The sequence below is a fragment of the Suncus etruscus genome, chromosome 4 (genome assembly GCF_024139225.1).
Source record: "Suncus etruscus isolate mSunEtr1 chromosome 4, mSunEtr1.pri.cur, whole genome shotgun sequence".
Classification (NCBI taxonomy): Eukaryota; Metazoa; Chordata; class Mammalia; order Eulipotyphla; family Soricidae; genus Suncus; species Suncus etruscus.
Genome location: NC_064851.1, coordinates 147,416,198 through 147,439,365, shown reverse-complemented (window position 1 = coordinate 147,439,365; position 23,168 = coordinate 147,416,198). Strand labels below are relative to the sequence as shown.

Genomic DNA, 23,168 nt, shown 5'->3' with positions numbered 1-23,168 from the left:
AAATAATATATTCCAAATAGTTTTTGATTCCTTCACTTTTCACATCATTCATTCAGAAGTATGCACCGAGAGAAAATCCAAAGGCCAGGCAGCCAAGGGTACTGCTTATTCTCTCTGAACACAACATGCAAAGCAGCCAGAACAGACAGCACAATGTAAGGTATCAACTTGTTTCACATCTCTGCAGCCTCTAAGTGCTGAGCGTGGAGGAAAGCTCAAGTATGACCAAAAAAGGAAACATGATTCAGCTTCCAGTGAGGATTTTCAATCCTGTGACAGGAAAAAGTTGGGGGAGGGAGGGAGACGGGAGGGAAATCTGAGGGTGGTGATGTTACTTACTGAAAAGGAGAATGTGCACTGAAATGCTAGCTCTCCTCAAGGTTATCTGGAAGGCAAGAAAGTCACAATTCCTGGAGAGATATTTTCATGCTGACAGCAACGAAGCATAAAAACAAAAATGAAAACTATAAACCCTTTGTGCTTTGTGAAGGCTGCTGTGCGTAGTTTAGATTTTGCAGCTCAGGATTCACTCTATATAAAATAAACAAGAAGGCCCTGAATAGATCTCTTCAGCTCAGCAGGGAAGAAGCCATAGTCTTCAAACTTCTCTGTGTGTGATTGTCACTGCTTTGCAAGGAAGGGTTTATGGAAAGAAGGGCAGGAAGCACAAGGTCCACGCTCAACTGGACATATGCACATTCACACGTAGAGTCCTACACAAATACGTCGCATATATACATGCTCTATGACTAATCTCTGCAGAGATAACAAACCAATATATAACAAACCAAATATACCAGTTTCAGGCCGCAAACTCTGATTTTCTCAAAGTGGGGGCAGGCAGCCTTCCCCTATAAGCAATCTCCTTGAATTCATTTTTACCACTACCATTCCTACTCTACCTTCTTTCCTCAAATCTAGGTTTTTCTGGCAAGATTCCAATGACTACTCTGTCAATGTCATTCCAAAAACATCCTACACAAATCACACAGCACACACAGTCACACATAACACAGAGGAACACTCATATAAATACATACATACCTTGAGGCTGGAGTGATAGTACAGAGATAGGGCATTTGCCTTGCACGCAGCCGACCCCGGATGGATCTAGTTTGATCCCAGGCATCCTATATAGTCCCCTGAGTCTGCCAAGAGTGATTTCTGAGGACAGAGTCAGGAGTAACCCCTGAACACCACTGGGTGTGGCCCCCCCCAAAAAAAACAAAAAACCAACCAACCAACCAACCAAACAAACAACATACATACTTTCTCCACAAGACTGCCACACACAGTCACTACATATAGTCACAGATCACATAGAGTCACACTCACTCATACATACCACATACATTCACTTTCATAGACCTCCTATGAAAGTTACACACATGGACTTACAGAGTCAGGCACCAAAAACACATCCCTCAATCTCTTCGGAGCCAACAATAAGACCATCTCCAACCCTTAGAATACAAGGACCTAAGATCAACTAAACATGAGACAATGCCAGCGATATCACGGCAACTTTTTCTTTAAAAGAAAGATCATAGGAACTGGAGACATCCTACAGAGATCAAGTACAGTGCTTGCCTTGCACACAACTGACTTGGATTTAAACTCTGGCACCCCATTTGGTACCCCAAGTTCACCAGGAATGATCTCTGAGTGCAGAGCCAAGAGTAAGTCCTGAGCACCACTGGTTGTGGCTGAAAAAGAAAGAAGAGAGAGAGAGAGAGAGAGAGAGAGAGAGAGAGAGAGAAAGAAAGGAAGGAAGTAAGAAAGAAAGAAAGAATGAAAGAAAGAAAGAAAGAAAGAAAGAAAAAAGAAAGAAAGAAAGAAGAAAGAAAGAAATAAAGGAAGGAAGGAAGAAAGAAGGAAGGAAGGAAGGAAGGAAGGAAGGAAGGAAGGAAGGAAGGAAGGAAGGAAGAAAAGGAAGGAAGAAAGAAAGGAAGGAAGGAAGAAAAGGAAGGAAGAAAAAAGAAAGAAAAAGAAAGAAACAAAGAGAAAAAAAAGAGAAAGAAAATAAAGAAAAGAAGAAAGACCATAAGCTGAGAAAGCCAAATGAGAAAAACAGAAAATTTAAAAGTATAAGCCTCATGGGTTGGAGAGATAGTGCAGAATAAGGCAATTTTGCCTTTTGTGTAGCCAAAACTGGTTTGATCCCCAGCACTATATATGGTCCCCTGAGCACTGCCAGGAGTGATCCTTGAGCACAGAGCCAGGGGTAAACTCTGATCATTGCCAGACCAGGCACTGAAACACAAAAAACTAAAACTAAAAGTGTAGGTCTAGAGTAACAAAAACTGAGAAAAAAAGATAATGATGAAACAGTAGGGAAGGTTTGGAAATGTTTGGCTTTGGTTTCTCAAGGGTATGTATTCCTTGGGAGCTTTGATCATACATTGTGATTAAGAGAACCAGCATCCTGCTAGGTGGGAGAAGCACGAATTTCCCTCTTTGTCTACAAATAAAATCTTCCTCTGCACTACAATAGCTATCAAAGGTGCAGAACAGTTATGCAACACTGAATCAACAAACTTTTTTCTTTGAAGAATGTCTTTCTAAAAATACAAAAAGGCACAGTGAGGTTCTCTTGCTACCCAACAGAGTGTATGTATATTTGCAATTCAAACAGTGAACTTTAAAGAACAACTGAAAAGTGAGGAAGACTTCCAACATCTTGGCCCCAAAATATGTACTATGGATATTGAATAATAAGTCTGAAGGGAAACAATGCACTCACAGGAGATAGGGTCCCAGTCAACATAAGAAAATGAAAGTTTCAAAGGACTCAGTTTTGTTCTTCATTCCTAATCTATTCATTTTTATCCTACATGCTCTGTGGTGGGTATCCGGGGACTTATTTTATCTCCTCATCAAGAGCCTGGTTTATAGTCCAGGGAGGCAGAAGAAAGAACTGAAGTGCAGCATTCCAGCATTCTACCACATTCCTGGCACTGCATGGTCCCGTAAGTACCACTGGGAGTGCCCCCGCACCTATAGAAACAATGCATGGAGGTAAGGCATTTGCCTTTCATGCAGAAGGTCATCGGTTCAAATCCCGGCATCCCATATGGTCCCCTGTGCCTGCCAGGAGCAATTTCTGAGCATGGAGCCAGGAATAACCCCTGAGCACTGCCGGGTGGACCCAAAAACCAAAAAAAAAAAAAAAAAAGAAACAAAACAAGACAAGATAGAAACACCACCAAGAAAAAAGCAAAGATGATTCATAGCTCAGGCCAGCCTCTGCCCCCAAACTAAGTAGCTGGTGGGTGGTGCCCTCTTGTGGGATGACTGGAGAACACCTCGAGAAAGCTAGAAGGAAGAAGAAAAAGGGGAGAGGTCCAACTGCAATTTCTCTGATTAAGGAGCAGACCCAGATCCTCAGCCTCTCTTCCTTCCCAAAGCTTTTGATGTTTGTTTGTTTGTTTGTTTTTGAGCAACACCTGGTGATGCTTAGAGGCTATTCCTGGCTCTGCACTTAGGAATCACTCCTCGCAGTGCTCAGGAGACCATATGAGATTTCAGGGACTTCTGAAGATGGGTCAACTACTCTCCAGGTTCTCTTCTTCTTGTTGTCCCATTCCTGAACAGGAACATTTCTTAGTTCTAATCTGCCAATACTCCACTTAAAATATCAACTGGAAATGTGGCCAGAGCAACAGTAGAGCAGGTAAGGAGGCATTTGCATGTGGCCATGGTAGTACAGACTCAGGTTTGATTCCCCTGAACCACGTTTATCTCTGAACACTGTCAGGGGCTACTCCTGAGTAAACTTAAGAATAAGGCTTGAGGGTCCAGACCGGTGGTGCAAGTGGTAAGGTGTTTGCCTTGCACGCGCTAGCCTAGGACAGACTGTGGTTTGATTCCCCGGTGTCCCATATGGTACCCCAAGCCAGGAGCAATTTCTGAGCACATAGCCAGGAGTAACCCTTGAGTGTCACCGAGTATGCCCCCAAAACAAAACAAAACAAAACAAAAAGAATAAGGCTTAAGAACTCTTGGTTGAGGGGCTCCCTGACAAAACCAGATATTAATGGTCAATCTGATCATTTTGCAATATGACTATTTTTAATATGACATTTGGGACTACAGCTCTTTGAACTGAGCTGTAGTCCCAAAAATGTCATCACTATTAGTCACTGGACATTTATTAAGAACCAAGGAATCATACATGTTTGTCCAGAAGCACCACAGCCTGGTGTATGGTGGCCAACAAAGAGCTTAGGAGCTTTCACTTTTTTGTGTGTGTTTGATAGTGGTCAGGGGACCATGCAGTGCCAGTGACTGAATCCAAGCTTTGAATCCAGTGCCTGGATTGAATCCAGGCAAGCAAACCATGAGCTATTTCCATTAAACTATTTCTCTAGTCCCATTCCATTCCCCTACCACCACTTTAAAAAAAATCTCCAACCCTTTCTCCCTCTTCCTACAGCCATCCACATTAGTTCATTGTCAATGGCTTATTTTTAAATTGCTTTGCCCATTCATCAATTTTGAAAAATTGTTCATTTCACTTTTGGTTAATACCTGATGGTATTCAGGGGTTAGTTACTCTGAGTTTGGTACTAAGGGCATCCATATGGAGTACTTGATTGAACCTGAGTCTCCTTTATGCAAAGCATGAGCTCCAGCCTATTTTACTTTCTCTACGGCCCATTCACCAATTTTCTATCCTTTTATTGCACACCTGGGTGAAATCATCCAGTAGTTGTTTTTTTCTTTTTCTTTTTTTTTAATTTCACATAGTCTTGCTGCAGATGGCTAATTTTTGTGTTCTTTCTTCTTTTGCATCTGAGTATATATATCTCATCTTTGCCAAATCATCTATTTACAGAGCTTCTTTAGTCATCTCTGAACAGTGGTTATTTCCATAGCCCAGTTATTATAAATAACATTTCAGTAAATATCAGGATGATTAGAACTTTTCATGGTAATGTTTTTGTATCCTTCTCATATACCCAGAAGTGGGACCTGAAACATATGGAAGCTTTAAAGGTTTTCTGAACCACTGAGAACACAAATTTGAAGGATGCAGAGAAAAGGGAAAAGACACAAAGAACTTATCAGAAAAGCTGTGAAGGTGGACCCAGAGTTAACAATACAAAAGGCAAGGTACTGAGTACTGCCAAGTGTGGCCCCCAAACAAAAACTAACAAAGCCTTAGAAGGTAAAGTCTGGCAGATAAATGTCAAGTCATTATCCTACCATTATATCTTATTCAAACCCCTGCTAAAGAATAATTTTGATGTAGTCATAGAAACATAACACATTATAACAGAACTAACTTGCTTTCAGCAAATAGAATTGGCTATAAGATTTCTACGTAATATCAGTAAATTTAAGCAAGCCAAATATAGGAGTTAAGAAAGCAGGACTCACAAAAATAATTCAGCAAAGAAACAGTAAGAGACATTTCATCTACTCCATTAATGGGTAACTCAGTATATGGGTATTGGCCTGCACAAAGGGTAGGCAAGATTTTCTTAAACACTTACATTCCAGCAACCATGCTATCCATAGGGAAGAGCCGTAAAACTTAATTTCCAGAAGATAAGTTTAAGATTCTGTGAGTTTATGAGTTACTAACTACATGGCAGACCCCACTCTAGAAATGACTGATATTTTGTTTGTTCAACTTTAACTAGATTCACTAGGCATGAACCTCAGAAATCTGACTTATTAATTAGCTCTTTAGTCTTAGTTTCTCAATATTTTTCCAGGCCTTGATTTTCTCATCTGTAAAATGGGCATATGAGCATAGACTTCACAGGGCCCAGGAAAAGATGAAAGGAGATCAAGTGACATTTCAGGTTCTCTAATATGGTATTTTTTTTTACTTACTGTTTATCTGCACACTTTCATGTGGCAAGAGTGTATATAAGTTTATTCGTATTATCAAGGGATCTGTGATCTGAAGACAAAAGAGTGACTGCTTTAAGGAGGTACAAAGATAGCGTGGCAGGGAGAATTCAATTGATACAATACCTGGGCATGAGGCCTTTAAGTTTGATCCCCAGCATGCCAAGTGTGATGCCAGAAGTTGCACTACTATAAGGGTCCTTAGTGCCACAAGTGTTTGGATACAACTTGCACCAAAATCAAGTATATGAGCAAAGCCACACTAAAGTATATGACCCCTGCATAGCACCATCTTAAAGTGTGTGAATTTGGGCTGGAGAGCTAGTGCTGTTGGTAGGATGCTTGCCTAGCACACAGCCAACCCAGGTTCAATCCCTGGCACCACATATGATCTCTCAAGCTTTACCAGAAGTGATCCCTGAGTTCAGAGCCAGGAATAAGCCCTGGGAAGGGGATAAATAAAAAGTTATTGCTCTAGGGGCTAGAGAGATAGTTCAGGAAGTAAAGGTGCTTGCTTTATATGAGGCTGATGACCTCAGTTCAATTCCTGTTCCCAAGCCCAGCCGGAAATAATCTCTGACTTCAGAGCCAGGAGTAAGCTCTGATAACTTCCAGTGTGGCCCCACACTGACAAAAAAAAAAGGATAAACAAATGTGCTTTGATGCAAACCACCTTTGCAAGATTCCTGGGAGTGTTCACCCTTTCCAGTGACATGTCATGCTGTCAGGCTTTACGGGGACATGCAGACTGAGACAGATGCAGGCGTTATAACAGAACTAACTTGCTTTCAGCAAATAGAATTGGCTATAAGATTTCTACATAATACCAGTAAACTTAAGCAAGAGAAATATAGGAGTCTTTATTAGTGAGAGAGCACACACCTGGTGACTTGGAAGTCTCTTCTGGCAGTGGTTGAAGGACCAAAAGTGCCAGGGATAAAGACTGGGGCTCCCATAGGCAGAGCATGAGCGTCAGTCCTTTGAAATATCACCCTGGACCCCAAATTAAAAATTTTTTAAAAACATATGTAGTATATATATATCACAGTATGAGCAAACTGGAACTTTGTATTAGGTATAAAATAAAGAAAAATTTAATTGACTAGAGAACTAGTACAGGATGTAAAGTACATGCCTTGCATGTGGCCAATCCCAGTTCATATCTATCACTATAGTCCCTCAAGTACAGCCAGAGTCACTCATAAACACAGAGCCAGGAATAGCCCCTGAGCACCGCCAGTGTGGTCCAACTTTCTACCCCCATAAAAGAAGAATAAGAAAGAAAAATAATATCCAAAGTGTTAATAGTAAGGATTCTGAGAATGTAGATATGTGCAAAGTCAAAGATGCCTTATTCTCTGGGGTTACCAAGGCTACAGAGATAGAAGAGCTGAAAGAGAAAGGAAAAGTAGAGAATAGTGGTTTATTATTTGACAAGCTTATATAAATTTACTAGCACTTGGTATCACGTTATTTCAAAAACGAAAGTCTAGACTGGCCACAAAAAGTTAGCCTGACAAAACATGCAGATGACTTGAGACCGTTTGAAAGCCCCTTTGTTTCTGCACAGAAAGTGATATTGTTTCTAGTCTCCCAAAATGGGCAATACTGCCCGTATAGGGCACAGAGTGATCTAGCACAAGGATAGTAGCCTCCAGCACAGTGTGTGTGTGTGTGTGTGTGTGTGTGTTTGCATGCACATTCTGTTTGCTAAAAGAAGGTAGATTTCCAAGGAAGCACTGAGTGACTTTTTTTTAAAAAAGGGGATGGCATGCCAACTAAGTATGGGAAATTCTTTTAACTAAAACCTTAAAGAGTTGGAGAGACAATATAAATAGGGCAATTGCCTGGATTTGATCTACCTGGAGTGACCCTTGAGCACAGAGCCTGGAATAGCTCCAGAGTACACAGGGTATGACTCAACCATCTCCCTCCCCACTATTCAGAATAATAAAATACAAATAAATGAAAACTTAAAGTTGGATGCAGCGTAATCTATGTCAGTATAAAATCTATGAGGAAAAACTCAATTATGATATACTCATCCTCCTCCAAGGCCCACACAGTTTCCTTCATTCAAAAGGTCACCTCCATTTGTCTGCTCTCTGCAAATATCATGCTTGTAAGTACTATGAGTGAAATTTGGATGTCATACATTTAGAAATACTCTTATAAAAATATATTTCAGAGTGCCTGAACACAGAAGACAATTAATAGTGGTTGGAAGAATGTGAATAACGGGGCTGGAGAGATAGCACAGCGGTAGGGCATTTGCCTTACAAGCTGCCGACCCAGGATCAATGGTGGTTTGAATCCCGGCATCTCATATGGTCCCCAAGCCTGCCAGGAGCGATTTCTGAGCACAGAGCCAGGAGTAACCCCTGAGTGCTGCCAAGTGTGGCCCAAAAGCCAAAAAAAAAAAGAGAGAGAGAAAGAAGAAAAAAAGAAAGGAAAGAAAGAAAGAAAGAAAGAAAGAAAGAAAGAAAGAAAGAAAGAAAGAAAGAAAGAAAGAAAGAAAGAAAGAAAGAAAGAAAGAAAGAAAGAAAGAAAGAAAGAAAGAAAGAAGAAAAGAATGTGAATAAAATGAGAAAAACTAACACATGTTAAGAAGAAAAGACGTAATATTGAACATTTTGTGATACCAGGGATTGAATCTAGGATTTCATACATGAAAGGCAAGTGCTTTGCTACTGAACTACATCACTTGTCCTGCACTAATATAAAATGATTTCAGGATATATGGCCCAAGCTATGCTCAAGAGGTCCAGGAGTTCCACTGGGAATTCTCAATCAGCTCGGTTGGTGAGTCAGTGCAAGAGCCTGAGAAAGAAATACTATTCGGGCCCTAACGTGTTGAGGATACCTGGTCTACTGCAGAGCTGCTGGGGGTCTCCAAGGTTGTACCTAGTGATACTCAGAGTGGAGCATGTGGTGCTGGGAATCATTTCCAGTCAGTTGCCTGCTAAGTATTCCCACATATAAAGCACACACTCAGCATTTTGAGTTATCTCTGTGGCCCTATTTAGTTATTCGTGTATTGCTTTGGGGGCCAAACATGAACATGTTCAGGGCAACTCGAGGTTGGTGCTCTTGAAAATAGTGTTAGAGGTACAGAGATGCTGAAGAGAATACAGAGGGAAGGATGCTTTCCTTGCACAAAGAAGACCCAGCTTCGAAATCTACCACTGCATATGGCCCAATCACTGCGGTGATACCTGAGCACAGAACCAGTGGTAAGCCTTGACCACCGTAAATAAAGAGAAAAAGAAAAATGAAAGAAGAAAGAAAGAAAGAAAGAAAGAAAGAAAGAAAGAAAGAAAGAAAGAAAGAAAGAAAGAAAGAAAGAAGAAAGAAAAAGAAAGAAAGAAAAGAAGGAAGGAAGGAGGAAGGAAGGAAGGAAGGAAGGAGGAAGGAAGGGAAGGAAGGAAGGAAGGAAGGAAGGAAGGAAGAAGGAAGGAAGGAAGGAGGAAGGAAAGAAAGGAAAGAAAGAAAAGAAGAAAGAAGAAGAAAAAAGAAAGAAGAGAAAGAAAAAAAGAAAGAAGAAAGAAGAAGAAGAAAAGGAAAGAAAGAAGAAAGAAAAGAAAGAAGAAAAGAAAGAAGAAAGAAGGAAAGATGAAAGAAGAGAAGAAGAAAGAGAAAGATGAAAAAGAAAGAAAGAAAGAAAGAAAGAAAGAAAGAAAGAAAGAAAGAAAGAAAGAAAGAAAGAAGGAAGGAAGGAAGGAAGGAAGGAAGGAAGAAAGAAAGAAGAGAAAGAAGAAAAAGAAGGAAGGAAGGGAGAGGGAGGGAGGAAGGAAAGAAAGAAAGAAAAGGAAGGAAGGAGGGGGGAGGGAGGAAAGGAGAAAGGGAGGAAGGAAGGGAGAGAAAAAATAGAGAAAGAAAAAGAGAAATATATATATATATATGTATATATATAATTTCAGAAACAATAGAGAGAAGGACCAGAAGGACTGGCTCACAATATGAATCTCACCACAAAGAGTGGTGAATGCTGTTAGGGAAATAACAACACTAGCATGACAAAGTTAATGAATAAAAAGAGTAGAATGCCTATCTTGAATACAGGTAGGGGTGAGAGAGGAGGGAGATCGAGGGCATTGGTGGTGGGAAAGTTGCTCTGGTGAAGGGGATGTTCCGTTTATGACTAAAACCCAACTACAATCATGCTTGTAATTATAGTGTTTAAATAAAGATTAAAAAAAAGATACATCTTGGGGCCAAAGTGATAGAACAGCAGGAGGGAGTTTGCCTTGTACTTGGCCAACTGGGACAGACCCAGATTCAATCCCCAGCATCCCATATGGTCCCCCAAGGTTGCCAGGAGCGACTTCTGAGCACAGAGTCAGGAGTAACCCCTGAGCACATTGGCTGTGACCCAAAAAGCCAAAAATAAAAAAAAAAGAAAGAAAGAAAGAAAGAAAAGATACATCTTATTCTAGTGATTATAGAAATGTTGATAAGACAATTAGTTTATTATGTTTTACTATACAGAAAAGGGAGGTTAAAAAATTAGAAGAAAAGAATCATGGGGTTGGAGCAATAGTACAACAGGTTAATCTTGCTTGTTAGTACAAAATTAATCTTTGATAAAGGAACAAGAAATACAAAATGGAGCAAGGAAAGCATTTTAAACAAGTGGTGTTGGGAAAAACTGGTCAACTACATGCAAAAAATTAAACTCAGACCTCTAATGCAGTGCACAAAGATCAAATCAAAATTGATTAAAGACCTTGATATCAGACCTGAAACCGTAAGGTGCATAGAGGAAAATACGGTAGAACACTCCATCTCCATGATATTGAAGCTAAAGGCATCTTCAAGGATAAAATGCTACTGGCCAAGGAAATGGAAGCAAAGATAAACCCATGGGACTACATTAAACTGAGAAGCTTCTGCACCTCAAAAGAAACTGTGACTAGGATACAAAGAATACCCATGGAATGGGAAAACTATTCACCCAATGCCAATCTGATTAGAGTTTAATATCAAAGTTACACAAGGTACTGACAAAATTTAACAAGAAAAAAAGCTAACCCCATCAAAAAATGGGAAGAAATGAACAGACATTTTCACAAAGATAAAATACACATGAAAAAATGTTCTACATCAATAGTCATCAGGAAGAGGCAAATCAAAACAATGAGATATCATCTCATACCACAGAGACTGGCACACATCACAAAGAACAACCTGTTGGCACAGAAGAGGGGAGAAAGGACTCTGGTTCATTGCTAGTGGGGATGCCAATTAGTCCATCTCTTTAGCAAAACAATATGGATATTTCTTTAAAAACTAGAAATTGAGCTCCCATATGATCCAGCAATATCACTCTTAGGGATATACCCTCAGAATCCAAAAACAAAATGCAGAGAAGCTCTTTGTATTTCTGTTCATTGCAGAACTATTAACAGTAACCAGAATCTGGAAACAAACTAAGTGCCCAAGAAAAGATGAGTGACTAAAGAAATGATGGTACATCTACACAGTAGAATACTATGCAGGAATTAGGAAAAATGAAGTCATGAAACTTGTTTATTTATAGATGGATATGGACTATATTATGCTGAGTGAAATGAGTCAAAGGGAGAGGAATAGAAATAGAATAATCTCACTCATTTGTGGGATAGCGCGAAAGAAGGTAGTATGGCAATAAAATCCAGAGACAATAGAGATGAGGGTCAAGAGAACAAGTCATTGGTAGGAAGCTTGCCACAAATAGTGGATCAGTGTAGTTAGGCTAGAAAAACAACCATTAGGACAATGACAATGGTAGTTGAAACTTTGGAACAAGAACTGAAGGGATGCTAAAAGGAAATAAAGTGATACACGTGGAGTCCCTTCATTAATAGTAGTGCAAACAACGTCTAAAAAAGAAAAGAGGGAGGGAGAGAGAGAAGTAAAATGTCTGTTCCAGAGGCAGGCTGAGGGGAGAGAGAGAGGGAAACTGGGGACATTGGTGGTAGAAAATGGGCATTGGTGAGGGGGTTGTACAATGAATGATGGAAACTCAATCATGAACAACTTTGTAATCATGGTGTTTAAATAAAGTATTTAATTAATTAAATAAAAAGATGCTCAGTAAGTCAGACACAAAAGAACAAATATTGTATTTTTCCTTACAAATGGGCAGACAGGGGGCCAGAGAGATAGCATGGAGGTAAGGCATTTGCCTTGCACGCAAAAGGACGGTGGTTCGAATCCCGGCACCCCATATAATCCCCCAAACCTGCCAGGGTTGATTTCTGAGCATAGAGCCAGGAATAACCCCTGAGCACTGCCAGGTGTGACCCAAAAACAAACAAACAAACAAAAAAATGGCAGACAGGGGAAGAAAGTAGAATAAAGGATCACCAGGGTTCCCATGGAGGGGAGAATAGGGAGTTATTGTTTAATGGGCACATTAGCAGAGTTTCTGTTAGGGATAAAAAAAAAAAAAGTTCTGCAAAGGGAGTGCTGTGGTGGTTATCTGGTTCTTCAAATGCTAATATTACGAACTGTATACTTTAAAATGATTAAACCAAGAGAGTACAGGAGATAAGATGCTTGCCTTCCCTGCAGCAAATCCTGCTTTGATCCCTAGCACTGCCTTGTTTCCAAGCACCACTGGGATCACCTCTGAACCTTCTGAGTACTGCCAGACATGGCCTCTAAATGATCAAACAAGCAAGCAAACAAAAAAAAACAATCTAAAATTATTAAATTATGATTATGGGGCTGAAGCGATGGCACAGCGGTAGGGCCTTTGCCTTGTACCCAGGATGGATCTCGATTCCATATCTAACATCCCATATGATCCCCCAAGCCAGGAGTGATTTCTGAGGCCATAGCCAGGAGAAAGCCCTGAGCGTCACCAGGTGTGGCCCAAAAATAAAGAAAGAAAGAAAGAAAATAAGTAAAATAGTGAATTTATTTTATATATATAGTTCTCCAAAGTGCAAAACACCCTTTTTTCTTAAAGCACTTTATAGCCATCATCCTCAGACAATGTCTTGTGGCTATTTCAAACAGTACAAGTTCATTTCTTTCTTTCTTTTTTTTTTTTTAGTTTTTGGGTCACACCTGGCAATGCTCAAGGGTTATTCCTGGCTCTACGCTCAGAAATGGCCTCCCAGCAGACTCAGGGAACCATTTGAACCAGCGACCTTTTACATGCAAGGCAAACGCCTTACCGCTGTGCTATCTCTCTGGCCCCACAAGCTCATTTTTTGAGCTTGGATTAAATTCCAGTGGCTACAAAGCTACTCAGACTTGAGATAAACCACTTGATAGCTCAGGACCCCAGCTGGGCCCTTTGTTTTCTTTTCTGGGTTTTCAGTAAGAAATATCAGGTGGGGAAAGCTGTGAAAGAAGCAATAGTGGTAGGGCATTTGTCTTGCATGCGACTGACCCAGGTTGGACCCCGGTTAGATCCCTGGCATCCCATTTGGTCCCTTAGCCAAGAGTGATTTTGTTGTTATTTTTTTAAACATAAAAATCTTTATTTAAACACCATGATTACAAGCATGATTGTATTTGAGTTTCAGTCATAAACAGAACATCCCCTTCACCAGTGTAATATTCCCACCACCAATGCCCCCCTCCTAGCTGGATCATATGGGAGTTCGATTTCCAGTTTTTTGAGAAATTTCCATATTGTTTTCTATAAAGGCTGGAATAGACAGCATTCCCACCAGCAGTGAACAAGAGCTCCTTTCTCTCCACATCCTAGCCAGCACTGATTATTTTTGCTCTTTGTGATGTGTGCCAGTCTCTGTGTTGTGAAATGGTACCTCATAGTTGTTTTGATTTGCATCTCCCTGATGATTAGAGATGTGGAGCATTTTTTCATGTGTCTTTTGGCACCCAGGAGCAATTTCTGAGTGCAGTGTCATGAGTAACCCCTGAGTGCCACCAGGAGTGGCCCCCAAAACAAAAAACAAATAAACAAACAAAAACACCAAACAAACCAAGAAGCAATGGTGTGCACAGTTGGTTACCAAAGCCCAAAAGGAAAGAAATTGGTTAGCAAAACTATTTCTATACTACCCTACAGCTTACATCTTTGATAGAGTGTCTATATTATTTTTAAATACATTTCAGAGAGGAACTAACTCATTTTATATTCATTTTCTTTGGGGGAGGAATGGCATTCCAAATGGTGCTCAGAGTTTACTCCTGGATCTGTTCCTAGGAATCATTCCTAGAGGGATTTGGGGGGACCATGTTTGATACCAGGGATCAAACCCAAGTAATCTGGATATAAGGAAAGTCCTTAACCCCTGTTCTAGTATAGCAGGTAGGGCATTTGCCTTGTACATGGTTCTATCCTCAACATTCCACATAGTCCCTTAAAAAAAATGAGCAGGAGGGGGCTGAGAGATAGCATAGAGGTAGGGCATTTGCCTTGCACATGGCCAACCCACGACGAATCCTGGTTCGATCCCTGGCATCCCATATGGTCCTCGAGCCAGGAGTAACCCCTGAGTGTCACCAGGTGTGACCCAAAAAACAAACAAACAAAAGAAAGAACAGAAGTAGTATAACCCCTGAGCATTACCAGGTGTGGCCCCCAAACCAAACCAAAACAAAAATCCTGTTCTGTCTTTGTAGTCACTTCACTTTACTATTTTGATTAACCTCACAATCTAGAAGTTTTGTATATCTAAACTCAACATACACTCACAAGTAATTCCCTTATCATGCAATTCAAACCCTCCTTTTGGGTGGGCTTTCCCAGAGATGAAGCCAGATAATGTTCCCCCAAATTACATACTTTTACAGCTCTCCTCCAAGTTAAACACTATCATTCCTTTAACTTTGGTTCACAGAGCTGGTTTTCTGGTTCTTCTCCACAGTTTTTCTCTAAATCTGTCTCTTAATTGTATACTATAACATTTTATGTGGATATTTAACATTTTCCAAGAGCAACCCTAATCTAAAATGTTCTTGACAACTATGAAATTATGTAGTAGGAAGGTGGAGAACTTGTAAACAATGTGCTTTGGAACTGGTTATTCTCTAAATTTACTCATTTTGCATCATATTTATAACACATATATAACTTCAAAGCCAGAGTCTCCCTCTTCTGATCAAGGTCATGTGATTCTCTGTGACTTGTCCACCAAGAGTAATTTTGGCTTAGCTAATGCTAACTGTGCTCTTTACTGGAATACTATAGAACCTGTGTGATTCCCATGACAGAGATACACAGAAAAAACCCTCAATACCTCTTAAATTTGCCACCTACCTATTCCATTATATTAAATTCTGAGAGACTTGCCTAGAAACATTCTCTTGGTGGTGGAGAAAGCCGCACCTGGCTGTGCTCAGGGCTTACTCCTGGCTCTGTGCTCAGAGATCATTCCTGTAGTATATATGTAGTGCAGTGTATCAAGCCTGGGAGAGCAACATGCAAGGCCAGTATCTTACCTGCTATATTATCTCTCTGACTCCTGGTCTATGGAGTTAATGGTAATTGACAACAGGCACAAATACTGTATCCCAGCCATCAAGGTCATCATTAATCAGTGAATTAGTGAGACACCATATGTCTTCATGAAAAATAAACTCTGCTTTATGTTATTCTTCAAATATCTATACAAATGATTTACTATTCTTAGAAAACCCACATTGGACACATCACCAAAAGTAATCAAAGGCATCCATGATTTCAAACATTTTACCAAATGGCAATACACCTAAGTATATTGCTATTTGGGGGGCTGGAGAGAGAGGACAGCAGATAGGGCACTTGCATTATAATTCATAGACCTGAATTTGATTCTAGCCTCTGATATGGTCCCCAGAGAACCACCAGAAGTAATTTTTGAGCACAGAACTAGAGGTGATCTCAAAGCTTTGTTGAGTGTGGCCCTAAAACAAACAAAAATATTTTTTTATTTTCTACCTAGTGCATCTTTCTGGATGATCTAAGGACAATACTCAAAAAAGTTATTGGTTAGGGCTGGAGAGATAGTACAGAAGGCAGGAAGCTTGCCTACATGGGTTTGATTCCAGGCACCCCATATGACCTCCATGCACCACCAGGAGTAATTCCTATTGCTAAGTGTGGTCCCCAAACAATATAAAAAAGTTATTGGCCAAATCAATAAAACCCCCAGGTGCAATGGTCTTTGGGCTGAAAACTCTGGGACCTTTTGGAGCAGAAGCAGGCAGCCTCTACCAGGCTCCCCTATACTGTTGAAAGCCCTAGAAGCTCCAGAGGCCTCACCCACAACCTTTGATCTATAAACAGTCCAGCTTCACAGTTTCAAGACTAATCTCAGAAGAGACACCAAGCCAATGAAATTCTCAAGTACACCAGTCTTCAGACTGAAAACTCTGGAGCCAAGTTCCAGCAACTCCATCTACATCCCACAGTCTCTGGAATATAAACTACACAGCTTCACAGTTTCACAACTATCTCAAATTGATACCAAGCTGCTAGATCATCCCAGTTCCACAGCTCCTAGAGCACACAGCCATGTATAAAACACCTTGAAATTCTTCAATAAGACAGCATAGTAGGAGCACAACAAATTAGATGGGAAAGTAGCAGAGATGCCTACTAAGCTCAGTAAGCAAAAACAAGAACACAAAAGGCTCAACTAACAATAAACAGCTCAGAAATACTCAATGACTTTAATAACACAATTCTGAGACACAACAATTTTCACAAATTTTCTTTTATTGAACTATATTTTGATAAATTCACTTGCCATTTTGTTGTAACAACCAATATGAAATAAATTGTTTATTAATTAATAATCAGTAGTCATATTAATTCATTAATTAATAATAATTTATTTCATATTGCTAAGGAAGCTGGCTTGGGGAAACTGGAGACAATAGTGAAGGGAAGGTTATGCTGGGAGTGGAACTGGGGAATACTGAATGCCCAAAACAACTGTATTATCAACAATTATTTTAATTAGTGGGGTGATTTTGGGGTCATATCCAACAATGCTCAAGATGTACTCCTGACTCTGTACTCAGAAATTACTCCCTTGGGTTCTTAGGGGACCATATAGGATGCTGGGGATTGAACCCAGGTTTGCTGCATGCAAAGAAAGTTCCCTACCCACTGTACTATCACTCTGGTCCCTGTGAACAATTTTTTGAACCATGGTGTTTAGAGTTATATTTTTAAAATGTAATGTCCTTCTTCTCTAAGGGACCTTGCAAATTAGGTACAAATTAATTTTCCCTTCTGAATAGAATCTGCCTTACTCATAAATAAGCACCCATCCATATTCTCCATCTTGGAGATTCGCCAAGTCTCAACCTGAGATGTGTAGGTACTTTTGGCTCTATCCCTTCTGGAGAAGGCCGTCTTCTTCGAATGTGTTTCTTCCTTCCTCTTGTGGCCCACTCACATTTTCTAAATAAAAATATGATATTTAAAACAAACAAATAAATACATCCTAGGCTCAGAGGAAAAAGCACAAGGCCCTTGCAAGCTAAATTCAAATCCCCGATGTCACAAATGCACCAAGCATAAGTCTGGCTGCTCTGCTGTCTGGGACCCTTGCCACCACAGTCAGGTTGGGGATAATCACCACTAAAAGGGATGGAAAACACCACAATGCAAACAATGAATGCCTGTTATAGACAGGACCTTTGACAAACCCAAGTATGAGCACCACAGTGACCAGCACAACCATAACTGGCATGACTCAACCAAGAGTGCAACATGCAGCAAATATGTGAGCAAGCACCACAACTAAAGGAGTGCACATGTTTCTGGTAGCATGGTTTAGAGTGAAACCCCCAGCAAGAGCTAAAATATTTATACATATCCGACCAAGACTCTAACATGGTGTCTGGAACATGTGAATATACTAATAATACTATACTACTGGGCACTCAGTAAGTGTAGATACCACTTAAAAATGGAAGCATACTATTATTGCCCTTTTAGAGACAGATGTTTGCTCAACTGAAGAATTAAAAGATGAACCTAGCAAGTTGTTTCGACAGAATTCTAGTCAGGACCACCTGACTCCCAACTTTGCTTCTTAATTACCACCCCCACCTGGAAAGGAAACTTTCCCTAAAGCTGACTCATTTGTTTTCTTGAGTTTGGGGGTGTCAGACACTTGTAATTTTCAATAATAATGAATTTTACTGTAGAATGAGACATTTAGGGAAGGGAGATAATACCCTAAAGGGATGAAGCACAACTTTGTATGTAGAAGGCCTGGGTTTCATTTCTAGAACCACATGGTCCCCTGAGCTCTGAACCAAGAGTAGCTTGTGAAATCCATCATGTATCCTCCTGAAGAGAGAGAAAAGGAAGAGGAAAAAGAGAAAAAAGAATACGAAGAGAGAAAGAGGAGGAGGTGGAGGAGCTGAAAGGAGAGGAAAGGGAGAATGTGGAAGAACAAGAGAAAGAGGAGAAAGAGGTGGAAGAGGAAGGAGGAAAAGAAGAAGGAGGAAGTGGAAGAGGAGGAGGAGAAAGAGAAGACAACCTTTATTTTTTCTCTTTTTTGTTGATTTTCTTTGATTTGAGGCCATACCCAGCAGTGTTCAGAGTTTACTCCTGGCTCTGTACTAAGGAAAGGCTCGAAGGACTATCTAGGGCAGTGGTCTTCAAACTATGGCCCACGGGCCACATATTGTATTTGTATCTGTTTTGTTTCTTCATTGCAAAATAAGATATGCAGTGTGCATAAGAATTCGTTCATAAGTTTTGTTTTCACTATAGTCAGACCCTCCAATGGTCTGAGGGACAGTGAACTGGCCCCCTGTTTAAAAAGTTTGAGGACCCCTGATCTAGGGTATTGAGGTTTGAGTTCATGTTGGACGCATGCAAAGCAATTACCTATCTTCTGTACTAACCTGTCCAACTCCATCCTTTATTTTCATATATTGAACTTGTTTTATACTTCACAGAGAGTTCTTCAAGAGAGACTTATCTAGTTAATTTTGGTTCTGAATTAAGTTATTCAAAATATAAACGGTGAAATTTCTTCCTTAAAAAGCATATGCCAGTATTAATTCAGTATTTGTAGAATTTTCAAGCATTAAAAAAAGAACAATAATATTTAAAAAAGTGCAGCAGCTGGAACATGAGGACTTCCTTGAGGTCAATTATCCAGAACAGCCATATGTCCAACAGGAAATATGCAGCCGGGTGACATTAACAATGAATTCCCTAATTTCTTAGAAAATGGGAAGAACTGGGGGCCGGAGAGATAGCATGGAGGTAAGGCGTTTGCCTTTCATGCAGGAGGTCATCGGTTCAAATCCCGGCATCCCATATGGTCCCCCGTGCCTGCCAGGAGCAATTTCTGAGCCTGGAGCCAGAAATAACCCCTGAGCGCTGCCGGGTGTGACCCAAAAACCACAAAAAAAAAAAAAAAAAGAAAATGGGAAGAACTGTAACATACATATGAACAAGGGCAGGCCTTGGACAGAAAGCGTATTTTTGCTTTTCATGTATATTACAGCAAATAATTCATGCATACTTGCCATTTATGTACATTACATATACCTTATATATATGTTTTTGCTTTTTTCTCCTTCTTAGTTTTTCTTTCTTCTTTCTTTCTTTCTTTCTTTCTTTCTTTCTTTCTTTCTTTCTTTCTTTCTTTCTTTCTTTCTTTCTTTCTTTCTTTCTTTCTTTCTTTCTTTCTTTCTTTCTTTCTTTCTTTCTTTCTTTCTTTCTTTCTTTCTTTCTTTCTTTTCTTTCTTTCTTTTATTTTTTTTTTTTTTTTTAGGCCACACCCAGCAGTACTCAGGGAATCCTCCTGATTGGAGGCTCAAAGTGCTCAGGAAAAAAATATGTGCTGCCAGAGATTGAATCCAAGTCAGTTGCAAGCAAGGAAAGTACCCTGAATGCTACGCTACTGCTCTGACTCTCTGGATCTCATTTTTCTAGGTTCTTTCACCTAGTGGGTGCCAGGCAATTTGTAGTGTTGATTCACCAAATATCTTACTATCTCTGATAAAATGGATAATCCAACAATGCCAGCTTGCAATCACATATTCTCCTGAGTAAGAGTGGGCTCTGTACCTGGTAGACAAGGATAATTATCTTGATCATTTATGGGTAAGCTTTGCTAACTATATCAGGTATGTTCTAACCCTCATTGGAGAGAGGGGAGAAAAGGAGAGAGAGATAGAGAAAGACAGAGAGACAGACAGATAGACAGATGGTGAGAGAGAGAATAGGTCTTTTAATGACTGTCACACCACTGCATAATCTAATTATTAAGAATCAAATTGTTGGGGTCGAAGAGATAGCATGGAGGGAAAGTGTTTGCCTTGCCTGCAGAAGGACAGTGGTTCGAATCCCGGCATCCCATATGGTCCCCCTTGCCTGCCAGGGGCAATTTCTGAGCCAGAAGTAACCCCTGAGCACTGCCGGGTGTGACCCAAAAACAAAACACAAACACACAAACAAAAGAATCATATTGTCAGGGACAGACAGCACAGTGATAAGGCATTTGCCTTGCACACAGTCAACACAGGATGAACCCCAGTTTGAATCCTGGCATCCAATATTGTCCCCTGAACCTGCCAGGAGCAAATTCTGAGTGCAGAGCCAGGAGTAACCCAAGTGCTTCTCTATTCAAACTACTGAACTTGACACAGAAAGCATTTCTTTGGCAGGCTATTAGTAATTGATTCTAACATTTACTTTCACATTACTAAAAACCTGTTTACATATCCACAAAAATTAGGTAGTGAATAAATTTTGTTATTATTGTTTATTGGGCCACACAAGATGATTCTCAGGAGTTATTCCTGGCTCTGCACACTCAAGAATCACTCCTGGTAGTGCTAGGAGGACCATATCGGATGCAGTGGACAAAACATAGAGTTGGTCTCCTGCAAGACCTTACCCACTCGACTATCTCTCCAGCCTCACAAGTATGTTTATGATCTGCTGAAACAATCTATTGCTCAGAGATAAAAGTAGAACTTGTTATCTATATATGCATGATCTTATCTCACTCTCAAAAAGCTTGTGAAGTGGATATTGTTATCATCATTTTAAAAACTAGGAAGCAGGCATAGAGAATTTAAGGAATTAATTATCTCCAGTTATTAGGCTCAAAGCCTAGAATTAAGCCAGAGTTATCTGGCTCCAAAATTCTTAACTTCAAATCAGTGTTAAATTGCTTCTTACATCTGTTTTTTGGTTTTGTTTTGTGTTTTTTTTTTTTTTTTAAGTCCATGAACTTTATGCTTCAAGGATAGTACATGCAAGTTCAATCAGAACTCAGTAGGAGGAAGGAGAAAGACAGCACTACGGGTTGGGAGCATGCTTTGTATGAGGAAGTAGCAGGCTTGATACCCATCACTGCCACATGGTTCCCTGAGCACTGCTGGGTGGAGTCCCCAAATAAACAATTCTCACACTTCAAAAGTTTCATTGGAAACTTAGCATCACGTGATCCGGCCACCACTCTGTTGGGTGGTTCTGGCAGCCCTATGCATCAGTAAGCCAAAGCAGTAGAAAAGCATCACGGAGCCTCAGCATTGAACCCTTGGGCTGGGTTGGTCTAACATGGGGGAAATGGCCCCCCAAATCCCCTGGGCATTGTTTGGCAGTTCTCCAGGTCCCAGTTCAATTAACTTCAGCAATTTCCTCCAGCCAAAGCCTGTAAGCATTGCTAATTGAGAGTCCTCCCTTACTTGGGAGAAGTAAAGGGTCAGATAGCATAGACTAAACTTTGATGGTTTCCCTAGAAAGTCCCATCCTTCCTTCAACAAGAGCTGTGGAATTAGACAGCCTTAGGACACATCCTTTTCTAGCTGTGTGACTCTGGACAAGTCACTTAACTTTTCTGTGCTTGTTTCCTTAGCCTTGAACTCTCAGGCCAGGTTGCTCTGTTATGGTTGGAAATAGCTGAATTTAAAATAGAGCATGAATAAATAAACATCGACTGACCTCAAAGACACACATTCTGAAGTTACTCAATTAAATGTTAAAAAGCATTTGGGTTCTTAAATAGCCGTGCCTGCATCTTCTCTTCGGCAAGAGGCAGGGTTATCTTTTAAACTTGTTTCTAAATGATGTTGTCTAAAAAGTTTACTTCTCAGTTTGCATTCAGTACTGGGTGTCCCCAATTGTTTCAGTCCCAGAACAAAAGCCTAATTGCTACTGCTCCAATCCTGCCTTTTTTTTTTTTTTCCTTTCTGAGATCATCTAAGAGCTAACAAGAGAGCAGCAATTCTGGGGTGCAGCATGGGCCGCCTGAGAAATCCTAGACTCTAAAGGCCAACAGAAGCTGTTTGAGACCTCTTTGAAACCCTTTTCTAGTACGACACTTCTCTGCAGAGTTCTGTCCCTTGCAAGGGTTTCTTTTCATAGCTTGCTTAAGTTCAAAACCTCAGCGCTCCTTTCATTTCTCCCACCGGACCAGCATGTGGAGGTGCAGGAGAATATCCCCTCCTGGGAGCCAAATGGGGATGACCGGGCCACCCCCAGAACCGTGCAGGGAACCAGGACAACCCCTTTGCCCCGAGGATGAGAGTAAGAACCCCATCGTTCCCCTGTCGGCTGGCATGCATGTACCCTTCCTCCCAAAAAGAAAGCCTGGGGAAGGTCTGAGACTCACCCGGCCTCTCTGGGTTTAGGGGTCCTCCCCACGGCCGCGTTCGGGCCCCTGGGGACCTGAGATTGGGCGCCTCCCATGGCACTGAACCTGGAGCCCCTCTGCAGCCCGCGGTGCTCGGCTTGGGTCGCTCCGGATTCTCCCAGCGCCGGGGCAGAGAGGAGGCGGCGGGGAGGAGGAGGAGGAGGAAGGGTGGGGCGGGGTGGGGGGCGGAAAGGGGGGCGGAGGGAGCTGGGAGCCCTGCCCCGCTGCGGGAGACAATGTCAACTTCTCCGCCAGTTGCAGGGCTGGACTGTCAGTCCGCGACTGCCAAGGCGGCACTACCAATGAACACCAGTAGGGGGCGCTGTACGTGGAGTCTAGGAGACCATGGGGACCTCAAGTGAAACCGGGCCTGGATTTTACAGACACTGGGCTAATCTTGCTATTCTCCTGCTGGCTGGGTGGCTTGGGACAAGACACTCTGGTTTTGTGGCAGTTGTCTATTTGTGTTTTGTTTTTGTTTTGTTTTGTTTTGTTTTGTTTTGTTTTGTTTTGTGGAAGAACTTTCCCGGGGATGCTCAACGCTCACTCCGGACTCTGAGTGTTCAGGGATTGTTCCTAGTGGTTCTGGGAGCACATGTATGCCAGAAAAGAACCCAGCTCAGCGAGGTGACAAGGCAACTGTCCTACCCTTTATACTATGTCTCTGGCCCACAGTTGGGCACTTTTTATTTTAGGCTTAATTCATTTACTGTTCACCACAATCGCTTAGTTTTTGTT

General features: G+C 41.0%; 1 long non-coding RNA gene across 1 annotated transcript; it reads right to left on the bottom strand.

Annotated features, from left to right (window-relative positions):
• Window positions 1–2,795: 2,795 nt before the first annotated feature.
• Window positions 2,796–22,503, bottom strand: LOC126006499 (uncharacterized). Its single transcript, XR_007494858.1, has 2 exons — window positions 22,410–22,503; window positions 2,796–2,997 (listed from the first exon to the last, which is right to left on the bottom strand). It is a non-coding gene; the product is annotated as an uncharacterized LOC126006499 (long non-coding RNA).
• Between the last annotated feature and the right edge of the window lie 665 nt (window positions 22,504–23,168).